Consider the following 12368-nt stretch of genomic DNA (forward strand, 5'->3'; position numbering starts at 1 on the left):
AGAAGCGGTCAGCCATCAGGGTGGGCTCGTGAGAGCAAGACTTCAGGGAGAAATCTAGGGAAAGGGGGATAAATGAAAGTGTAGGATCTGCGATAAACTGTCAGTCCCTTAGGCAAGAGAAGCCGGAACACCGCGGCGGCGGCAGCAGTGAGCCTGAGCTCAGCTCTTGTTCGAGGGTTGAACCGAAATCATTCATTTTCCGGAAGGAATTTTAGCAGGATCGAAAATGATAGTTCAGTGGGTGAGTTGGAAACAGTCACATTTTAAGATGCTCTATTCAATACTCTACAGGACTGAATATGTGGGATTTTTTATTTTCTTATGTAAAGTTTTACAAATGTCTCTCTTCCTCTTAAAGGCACTGTAAATGGATAAGGTGCCTAGCAGCTCTCTTATTTCCAACTTTTGCCAGGATCTTTAAGATCACTCTCCAGCAATGCACTGTGGTGAGCGCAAGAGCAACTCACTGGTGGTGATGGATACTTTTTCATCCACGCAGCTACCAGTGCTTGATAGCAAAGGACACTTTCCCATTGAGTCCAATTCCCATTTACACATGGATCCTTTTAATGGATGGTGAGAGTCTTGATGTAGAACCTTTAATGGGCCCGTTTACATTTTGCAAATCTCTACCTTTGAAATAAAATGCAGTGGCCCTCCCATCTGCAGACAATTAAGACCAGCAGCAAAGTATAAAAGAGTGGACAACTTTTAATGGGTGTTTATAGATTGGAAGCACCGACCCCCTTTTAAATGAAAGAGGCCTAAGAAGAAATAGTAAGTGTTAAGGATAACCATGAAATTCATTTAACCCCCCACCCCCCAGCCGAAGATCTATTATCAAAGAATTGACTGGGTTCAATACTTTCTGATCTGAAATCCTCAACCTCAGAAAAGAACTTAGAAATGAAACTCCTCATTTCGAAGTGTTTTGATTATAATTTCATAGCTACTTAAAGGTCAAAACACAAGCCAGCAGGAAGACCAACCGTGAGGTATGTGATATAAAAACAAATATTTCCATAAAATCTTTGCCCTAGCAGAAAGACAAACTCTTAGTAGGTTCAAGGTGGGGATTTGGGGAATAGTATGTTTTTTACAGGAAATACTGGTTAGGCTTTTTATATAGGGGGTTCTGCATTTGTGAAAGGATAATTTGCTCTAAAATATGTGGGCAAGCAGCCGAAATTCTCTAATTGAGTAGTTTGCTCATAACCCCAGGCCATTAGGTGAATGTAAACTGTTACAGGCTTAGTAAGAAAATAGTCCCATTAGGATTTTTGTATTTGTATGTGGTTGTGAGCTAGGAGTGACTGTTTCCAAAATCGTGCATTAATGAAAAGCGCCCCACCCCCCATTTTTTCTGAGTTTGAAAATACCAGTTATGAAAGCTCAAACTAAAATCAAGCCAATCTCTGTCTCTCTCTGTCTCTCTGTCTCTCTGTCTCTCTGTCTCTCTGTCTCTCTCTCTCTCTCTCTCTCTCTCTCTCTCTCTTTCTCTCTCTCTCTCTCTCTCTCTCTCTCTCATTTTCTCACCAGTAACTATTTCCAGGACCAAGTCTCTGTGGGAAATTTTGTGTCAACAATCCAAGAAAAGTAGAGGCATTTCATCGGCTAGTTGTTGGTAATAAAGGGATATGGCCATGTTTTCTTTGATACTACCATCCAAATACATGGCTCCTGTTTTAAAAACTCCCTGTATTGGCAACCACCAAGGACTTTAATGTATAGACAATGAGTACCGGGTTTAGGAAGATTCACGAGGAAACTCAAAAAACATATGCCCTTGTTTCATTTGCAAAGCTCTCAGATGGCACGCACACTGTTTATCCCTGCCTTCCTATAAAGCAGAGCAGACCTTTCAGGGCTGCTGTTAGCAGTCAGTCTTGGGCTACTCTCGCAATGGATCTGAGGTTCAACCATCTCCTTCCCTTCCAGTCTCAGATGCTTGCTAAGATTCCACAGTGCTTTGTATTAAGAATAGCACTCTTGTACATTCAAGAGCAGGGCAAAGAGGTCTCATGAAACAGACAACGTAATATCCCGGTGAACTGTAAATGTATAAGAAACGCAGTCTATGGAGGGAGATATCTGACCAAGGACTATAGTTACATTTAACAGACAGACTCACCATCGAAATAACCCACATCGTTTCCAATACTCTAGTTTCTCAATGAAGCTAAGTTTGGTAAGGTTGTGAGTATTAGTATTATATTATATTATATTATTATATTATTATATTATTATATAATATAATAATAGAATAGAATACTAATTATAATAATTGTTATTATATTATACTAATATAATAATAATTATATATTATTATATTAGTATTATATTATATTCTAAAAATTGAAGTACAAAGAATTTTTCTTAGCAAATTCTAAAAAGAAAAATCAGAGCTGGAGACATGGCTCACAATTAAGAGCACTGGCTGCTCTTCCAGAGGACCCAGGTTCAATTCCCAATGGCAGCTCTGTAATTCCAGTTCTGAGACCTGATACCTCTACACAGGCATCCTTGCAAACAAAACACCAATGCACAAAAAAAATTAAAATAAAAAAAATTTAAAAAGAAGGACAGATAGACAGGGTCAAAATTAGAGCCCAATGTCTGTCTCTTCCTCCTGGACGGTGCTGAGTGTAGCATCGGCTGTCTAACTTTTTACTCTGCCACACTTCCTGGTTTCATTTGTGTGCTTTGTTTTAAAAGGTCTTGTTTCAAAACATTATAGCAGATCTGAATTACAGTTACTGACATGTTTGCCTGGAAGTTTAGATGAAAAGCTCACAATGATGTCATGTGGGATTGATGTCTTAAAAATAAAAAATAATAAAAAAAACTTTAAAAATACAAAAGTAAAATTATTCTAAAATAACTTTCAAGAAACGGAGAGTCAAAATCACACACATGTAAGTATGCTAAGCAAGATGAGGCTTACAGACATCCTTGCCTGCAGGGTATGGTGGCACACACCTTTGATTCCGGCACTTGGGAGGCAGGGGCATATGGGTCTCTGTGAGTCTGAGGCCAGCCTGGTCTATATACAAGCCAAGGCTACACATTTAGATCCTGTTTCAAAACAAAAACATCTTTGCTCTACCACGAGGCTGTGTCTAAGTGCTTTACATCGTGGGTTCCAACTCCAGCACTGCAAAGCTGCAAAATAAACTAACAGAAGACCTTAAAAGAATTTACAAAAAAAAAATTTCCAGGACAGCTTTAGTATTTTTTTTTCTAAAAGACCTGCCAAAGATAATGTGGTTACCCTCTTTTTGGTTTGAAACTGAAGCTAGAATACTTATTGGAATTCTTGAGAAATTAAATGTGCTGGGATCTAATGCTGGAGGAGACACAGCCTGAGTTAGGTAACAACCAAATAGAAAAAAAATAATTCATAGCTAAAATTCTTGCCTTACACTCTCAGTTTCAGAAACAACAAAACAGCCCACTGCTCTCTATGCTGCAAAAATTAACTGCTGCTCTATGCTGGTTAGTTTTATGTCAACGTGACACAAGCTAGAGTCATTTGGGAAGCAGGAACATCAGTTAAGAAAATCTTCTAGGGTTGGAGAGCTGGTTCAGGGGTTAATAACACTGACTGCTCTTCCAGAGGTCTTGAGTTCAGCTCCCAGCAACCACATGGTGGCTCACAACCATCTGTAATGAGATCTGATGCCCTCTTCTGGTGTGTCTGAAGACAGCCACAGTGTGCTCAAATAAATAAAAATAAATCTTTTAAAAAATGTGAAATGTGTTAGTATAAAAAAGAAAAAGAAAATCTTCTAAAAGGCTGACCTGTGGGCAAGCTAATGGGGTATTTTCTTGATTCATAATATATGGAGGAGAACCAGCCCACTGTAGGTGGTGCCATCCCCAGGCAGGTGGTCCTGGATGTAACTGTGCTATGGCCAGCCTGATCTACGGAGCAAGTGTCAGGACAGTCAAGGCTGCACAGAGAAACCCTGTCTCCAAAAACAAAATCAAAGCCAGGCAAAGTTAAATAAAATTAAAACAAAAGGCAAAATTAAAGTGGTGGTGCATTCTTTTAATCCTAGCACTCAGGAAGCAAAGGCTTGTGGGTTCAAGCCCAGCCTGGCCTACAAAGCAAATTCCAGGATGGCCAGGGCTACACAGAGACACCCTGTATAGGAGGATTGGGGTAGAGAGGAAGAAAGCAGGCTAAGCAAGCTATGAGGAGCAAGCCAGTAAGCAGCACTTCTGCGTGGCCTCTGCTTCAGCTCCTGCCTTCAGTTCCTGCCTGGACTGTTCTTCCTGAAGTGTGATCAGAATGTGACTGAAATAAAGCCTTTCCTCTCCAAGTTGCCTTGGGCTGTGGTATTTTATCACAGCAATAGAAACCCTCACTAAGGCATCTTTCTTTTCTGATCTGAAGAGAATTTGCTCATCACACCACAGTCTCTTCCCTATTCCCTACTGGCCAACCCATGGCATTTTTCTTTCATCCATGACAGAAATTAGTGTATGATGAATCTTATTCAACGCTTTCTCGAGATAATGATAATAAAAATAAACACATACAGAGAGGAACGTCATCCTTAGATTCTGTCACACACCAGTTCGCCAATATTTTTATGTCAACCTAACTATAAACAATATCAAGAGCAAAATAAGAAAGATGGTTTTCATGGAGAACAGGCACCCTCAAAGTGACTAAAAACAACATTTTAATGAGGAAAAAAATTAAATCCATACACATACACAAAATTAAAAACTTGCAGGTAAAAGAGGTTTCAGAGGGTACTTTAAACTCTTAGAAGAAGTGGCATAAGTGTCCTGTCACAAACCTGCACACTTTCAACACTTTTTGTTTCCTGGTGGGAGGGCTCAAACCCAAGGCCTTGTACATACTGTGCAAATGCCCTACCAGCTGAGCCACGTCTCAAGCGCAGTATTTTCAAGTGAATAAAGACAAAAAGAAGAAAAGTCAATACATTTTTGATGCAATATCTAACAAAAACGATCACCTCAGAAATCTGAATATTTGTCTTAGAATATTTACTGAAATAGATCTTAAAATGAGTCTCCGATAGATGGCTGTAGAAATCAGGGGAGAGGATTTTGTCACACTATCCTGTCTTGGGTGACTTTGAATTTTCTATAAGAACACACTTAAAAGACATAAAATAAGAGTCCTATGGGTTTGGAAAGTGGATAGATTGACATTTGCAGAATTCATACTTAATTTAGAGAATTATCATAGAATCTCTTCAGTGGGGGTGATCCCTGGGCAAAGGGATAATGGCGTGGCATCTGCTCTGTCGGGTGAGAACAAAGTAAAAAGGTGAAATGACCAGGAAGGGGAGCAGGAGGGAGGGGCAGGGTGGCATTTTAAGCGAGGTGGCTATTTTAATGTTACAAGCCTTTGTTTTTCTGACGCTTGGCCACCTCATTAACCTATGTGTCATTCTGAAGTATTTTGCCATGCTCTGATGATTAGATACTCACTTGCTAACAACACAACATTTTAAATGCAAGCTCTTCCCTGGAGTCATGGTGAATTAATTTTCAATTAGTTTTCATTAATGAACTTCACTTTTATGGGCCTAATTGCCATCCTGGCTTCAGGAAATGGAACAAGTACTTTGGTCAGGTGTGGGGTAGATGACTATTAAAGATGCAAGAATACCCTGGGCTTTCTAGACTTTACTTTAGTCAGTGTTACAGCCATGTAACTCACACACACACACAGAGAGAGAGAAAGAGAGAGAGAGCTCATGAACCTTCTCTTTTTATCATTAGCTATATCTCAAAATTATCATAAGGGGAAGAATTAGATTTAAGCAGAGAAAGGAAATAACTGAAGGTCCCAGAGAAGTTGACAATGAGGGAAAAAAGAGAGAGAGACAAAAGTTGCCTATGATGCCTTACTATAAGGTGAATGCATGTCTACATTTCCAGTGAGCAAATAAGATTCCAGAAACTCGGTCATTTCAATGTCTTTCTTTAGGGAGAATAATTCTGTTGTCCTCAGAAGCCTCATGCTTCTTCAGAGAAACTCATCATCCCTCGTTTCTTGTAAGCACCACTGTTAAACTTGGGGTAGACAGGCTCTACACCTTTAGAAGTATCGAGTAATAATTACACATTGTCTAAAACAACTCCCTCCATTGTTAACACTTGTTATCTGTCTGCCACATGGCATTCTGTCCCGAATGGCTTTTATGTGAAAATAAAACCAAATTTCTTCCTACCTGGATAGTTTTAAATTGCTATTAACTAACACCACAGGACAGAACTTTATGTGGCTGCCTTACAGGCACCACACATGTAAATAATACCAAGAATAAGTGTGGTTTGAAGTGGTGACTCTATGTTTTTACAGCTTAGGAGAGTCACATTTGCTCCTTCTCCTCCTTCTCGAGGTTTCTCATGTGGAAAGGTTTAGTACAGATTTTTCTAGTTTTGAGTAATACTGGTCTAAAATCATTTTCAAATTGTCACAAATAAATATACACATAAAAGCAAAGAACACTTGGGCTGGAGAGATGGCTCAGTAGTTAAGAGTATCAACTGCTCTTCCAGAGGTTCTGAGTTCAATTCCCAGCAACCACATAGTGGCTCGAAACCATCTGTAATGGGATCCAATGCCCTCTTCTGGTGTGTCTGAAGAGAGTGACAGTGTACTCATATACATAGATAGATAGATAGATAGATAGATAGATAGATAGATAGATAGATAGATAGATCTTTTTTTTAAATCAAAGAACACAGCAAAAACATTGTTCTTGAATTGCTAATGAACTCACAGCCTGGGTGCACACACCCATAAACCCATACTGTAACAACTTCCCAGGAAGCCAGGGCAGTGCCCTGAGTGACAAGACATGACAGGAAGCTTCCTGTGTTCTTTCTATTTTCACTTTAAAAGTCTACATCTAAAAACTACCACATAGCCTAAGAACTTCAACTTTATTTTTTTATTTTTTTATTTTTTTTGATTTTTTGAGACAGGGTTTCTCTGAGTAGCCCTGGCTGTCCTGGAACTCACTCTGTAGACCAGGCTGGTCTTGAACTCTGAAATCCGCCTGCCTCTGCCTCCCAAGTGCTGGGATTAAAGGCATGCACTACCACTGCCTGGCAACTTTATTATTTTTTAATTTTATTTATTTTTTACTGATACACAGAAAAGTCATATAAACTATAAACCTCTGTGGAGAGTGATATGATGATGTAATACTTGTCTACGTTTTGTAATTTGTAAATCTAAGGGAACATAGCTGTCCCCTCAAACAATCATTTCTTATAGTGAAAGAACACTCAAAATCCTTTCCTCTGAATTTTTAGAAATTGTATTTATTATGAGTTTATTGTCAACCAGAGGTATACTAGAAAGAGATCTGGTTTAGAGCCAGCCAGACCTAATTTAATCCCACTACTAAGCTTACAAACAGCTCCTTAGGAAGGTTTCAGTTCTCTGTTTTCTTGTTAGTAACATAGAGATAACAATGCTTACATTATAAAAGTTTTATGTTGGATGGATGGACTGAAGATAACTCATGCTTACTGCAGTCTTTTAGGCAGGGTCTCACTATGTAGCCCTGACTAACCTGGAACTCGCTCTGTAGATTAGGCTGGCCTCAAAGTCAAAGATGTTTTCTGCCTCTGCCTCCCCAGTACTTGGAATTAAAGGTGTATTCCACCATGTTCTGATACAAGAACTTTTCATTTGTAGTTTTTTAATGTTGAAAAAAATAGCTAGCAAAAGAGCAATCAAACCAGACCACTAAGGGCTAACTTCGGCAACACATATACTAAAATTGGAAAGATACAGAGGTTAGCATGGCCCCTGTGCAAGGATGACATGCAAATTTGGGAAGTGTTCCACTTGCTTTTAATTAAAAAAAGAGAGAATCTTAATAATTTCACCAAAGCCACTGTAAATATATGAAATCCAAAGTAGAATTTGGACAAATAACATTAGCTTCTACCTAATAAGAACCAAATAATCAGAATTCTTTTTATGTTGAGATCCTAATATAATTACACCATTCCACCCTTCCATTTCCTCCCTCTAAGCCCCATCCATATACTCCTCCCTGCTGTCCTACAAATTTATTGTAATTCTTGAGTAATTATTATTTCATGTATATATGTATATACATATACATTTCTAAATCTAACTGGCTCAATCCATATAACTTATATGTATGTTTTCAGGGCTAACCATTTGGCACTGCACAAACCAATTGGTGTTCTCTTCCCAGGGGAAGGCCCACCTCTCTTGCTCCCCACTTTCCTTAGCTGCCTACACTTCTCTGTGTAGAGTTGAGACTTCATTGGTGTCTTACTTAGGGTTTTACTGCAGTGAACAGACACCACGACCAAGGCAACTCTTATAAAGGACAACATTTAATTGAGGCTGGCTTATAAGTTCAGAGGTAAAGTCCATTATCATTACGGTGGAAAACATGGCAGCATCCAGGCAGGTATGACACTAGAGGAGCTAAGAGCTCAATATCTTGACCTGAAGGCAGCCAGCAAGAGACAATTTCCACACTAGGCAGAGCCTAAACTTAGAGACCTCGAAGCCAGCCTACACAGTGATGCACTTCCTTCAACAAGGCCACACCGCTTCCAATTATGCCACACCTCCTAATAGTGCCACTCCCCCTGGGACAAGCAAATTCAAACCACTACAATGTGCTCCCCCCCCCCAGCAACTCCCACGAAGTTTGGCAATAACCAGAATTTTTTATAATCATAAACAATGATAATTCATATTTCTACAGAGGGTCCCTCAGATTACGGGCCTCTGGTGGCTCAGGCCTACAAGCCCAGCACTTGGGAGGCTGAAGCAAGAGGAGGGTTGCAGAGAGCTAGAGGTCAGCTCTGGGCTACAGGGTACAGAGTAAGACCCTGTCTTCATGGAAAAGAAAAAGAAGGGAGAAAAGAAGGAAAGAAGAAAGGAAAAAACAAAAAAGAAAACCACAAAAAAAGGAAAAGGGAAGGAGAGAGGGATAGAGGGAGAGAGGGAGGGAGGGAAGGAGAGCTTTTGAATCGTAAAGCAGGACAGTTGAGTTTGATCTACTTTTAATAGTAAAGTTATCTTGCTATGTCTTACTATCTTGATGTACATGACCCAAAACTAAAAGTTCCATATATGTAGAAATGTTTGCCCCTCCAAGTTAACAATATTATCATTGTCCTCAAGTTTTTAAATATTTTTCTTGTGTTGAACATGAAAACAAAGGTACCCGTGAAGAAAGCTGGTCTTTGTCTATCAGGATTTATCAGAACAGATGTTTGTTTTCTGTGTCCTCATTCTCACGTGATTTAATAATCACTGGCTTAAAGGAGGAGCAATTGTATCATTTTCTTTCAGGTTTTCATAATAAAAAAAAACCCTGTATATAATAAAAAATTTAGACATCTTTCAAAAGATTCTGATTCCATAAACCTAACACCTTAATTTTAGATGATTAAAGTGCAGTTACTTAGATGTTTTATAAAAGGAAAACTGCTCTGTAGTAAGTGTAGGCTGTTCTGCTGAGCTCTCAGATGTACACTGCAGTCCTCGGCTGCTGTAGACAAGTAAAGGATACACTAAGATGTTCTCAGTGCAACTTTACTAATTTCTTCAAAGCTAGTTCTCTCAATTTTTATTTCATCTCAATAAATGACACTTGTACACAGTTTGAATATCCACATTGAAACCTTTTTCTCTGCATCTAATTTGGAAGATAAATTATTGTCCAGAACTCTGGGTGTTCCTGTTAATAATTGTAAAAGCATGTATGCATGCTTTGTTCAAATTGTTTAAATTATTTCACTATGCATGTGACTCAATGGCAGGAAATGTGCCTAGTTACATGCAAGGCCCTGGTTCCTAGCATTGCAAAAATTAAAATTAAAACAAAAATATTTCCAGCATATGGAATTGTTCCATTGTTAACCATTTTTATATTTGTATGCACCAGCATAAAAAAGTTTTTGTTTTGATGGACAGAAACCAAAGGAAGCAAGGAAATGCACAATTAAACCAGCAAGGTACTGTGCCATCCGGTGCTCAGCCAACTCAGGCTGTGATAAGAGCCGTTAATGCACATTCTTTTGTGTTATGATGACATATGGAAGGCTTCCAAAGTTAACGCAGTATTTTGCTGCTTACTGGCTTGTATCACAGACTTAATACATTTTCTTTTTTGTTTCGTTCTTTGAAAGACAGGAGGAGAGAACATTTTTAACAGCTATGTGTTTTGGTAAGTCCTTTGAGTGTTTATAAAGCATTAAATATATTAAATAGTTAATTTTAGGTAAGAAAACCATGAGTGAGAAATCACCATCACTCCCCCCATTTCCTTTGTAGCTGTCTACTCTGTAGCTACTCATCGTTCTTTGATATGGCTTCCCTTTTCTCTTTCTCTCAGGCAATCCGCACTTTTTTTAAAGAGGACACTTAAGACCTAGTCTGGGGAGTTGAAGAGATGTCTCAGCAGTTAAAATCACTTGCTGCTTTCACAGAGGACCCAAGTCCCAGCACCTGCATGCGAGCTTACAACCATCTGTAATTGCAATTCCTTGGGTCCTGATGCCTCTTCTGACCTCTGTGGGTTCCTGCTTCCATGTAGTGCACATACGTAATCTCAAAGGGTCATGGATTTGCTTTCCGAAACTGCACACAAGCCCCCAATTAAATGATTTCTTTATAAACTGCTTCGATCATGGTATCTCTTCACAGCAATAGAAAAGTAACTAAGCTAGATTATAGAATTTCTCTACAGATAATGAACAAGTTTTGAAATAGATGTTTTAATAACTATCAATGTAATTAATGCCACTGAACTGAAACCTAAAAGTTGCAAAAAAATGGTAAATTTTATGTAAATATGTAATGTTTCATCACACGATAAAAGAAATGCAAGAAGAAATTGGCATACCACATATTTTTAAAAACAACAAAAAAGAAAAAGAAACATTAATACTCTGAGTCCAGCATACTGGACCACATACTGATCCAATGGACAGTCTTTATTATTTTTTTTAATGATTTTTGAGACAAGATTTCTGTGCGTAGCCCTGGCTGTCCTGGAACTCACTCTGTAGACCAGGCTGGCCTCGAACTCAGAAATCCACCTGCCTCTGCCTCTGCCTCCCAAGTGCTGGGATTAAAGGCGTGAGCCACCACCACCCAGCTTTTAATGATTTTTGAGACAAGATTTCTCTGTGTAGCCCTGGCTGTCCTGGAACTCATCCTGTAGACCAGGGTGGCCTTGAACTTAAGAGACCCACCTACCTCTGTTTCCCAAGTACTAGGAGCCTGGCTTTGGTAGACACTCTTAACAGGTCCCTGCCTTCCATTTCTTCCCCAACAGCCAGACACAGATGAAGCTGTATTAGATTCTCCAGAGCAGCCCATCCTCTGTCTGACTATCCTAAGAAGCTTCACATGATGTCACCTAGACTGTGGAATCAACAATTAAGCCCAGTGTACCTCTGAAAACTGTGAGATGTCATAAAGCACTTCCTGGTTTGGGGATAATCTATCACGCTGCAACAGACAGCCTTGTTTCTTCTCCTTTCCAGGAATCAGTTGACCTGGTAATCCCTGGACGCCTGGATAATGGCATGGGCTAAGAGTGCCCAACCCAAATCTCAGAGCTTCAGAGAAATGTCTGGATAATGTAAAGCACTGGTCTCCCTCACCTACACACCCACAACAGCAAACCATTTTAAACATGGTACCTGAGATGCTGGTAAATATTCTTGACATATGAAGGCCAATTCAACTAAGTATCAAGAGTTTTAAAAACAGCACTTTATTTTCACTCATAAAAAATAAAATTATTCTCTTATCAAAATTCCAAACATGGTTCTAGACACTACATGACAACATTTCTTAAGTGTTTTATCCTAAAATTAGAAAGGATAGTATCGGCCGTGTGTGTGTGTGTGTGTGTGTGTGTGTGTGTGTCACCAGTGAAGCCTGTGTCCTGGGGAGGAAATGGTAGCCACTTGAAGAAATGACAAACAGTAGCTCTACAAAAAGTCCTTAGGCAGGTGTCAGGAGGCGTGAGCCCATCATTTGGTCCATGCATAGGCAGGACATATGCTCTCTCTGGAAGTCAGCTGCCTCTTCCATAGAAAGGGAATAAAGAAGTCTTTCTGGTTGCACAACAGACTCTGCACTCCCAGACACAATCACTCAGACTGTATCCCAGACCAATCACATCATAATCGTTGTGTGTAGAACACAGGCCTTAGGATTTCAAAAAGAAATTTCCCAACAGTGTGTGTGTGTGTGTGTGTGTGTGTGTGTGTGTGTGTACATGGTAAAACATGTGCTTAGTATGCATGGGGCCTTGGAACTAGTCACCATTACCAAAAGAAAGACCAGCCCCAGT

The 12368-nt window shown here is 39.4% G+C and overlaps 1 non-coding gene across 1 annotated transcript; it reads left to right on the plus strand.

Annotated features, from left to right (window-relative positions):
- Positions 1 to 7754: 7754 nt before the first annotated feature.
- On the plus strand, positions 7755 to 7858 carry LOC117704880 (U6 spliceosomal RNA). The gene has a single exon (XR_004606388.1). It is a non-coding gene; the product is annotated as a U6 spliceosomal RNA (small nuclear RNA).
- Positions 7859 to 12368: the final 4510 nt, after the last annotated feature.

This window comes from Arvicanthis niloticus, chromosome 2, assembly GCF_011762505.2.
Source record: "Arvicanthis niloticus isolate mArvNil1 chromosome 2, mArvNil1.pat.X, whole genome shotgun sequence".
Lineage (NCBI taxonomy): Eukaryota > Metazoa > Chordata > Mammalia > Rodentia > Muridae > Arvicanthis > Arvicanthis niloticus.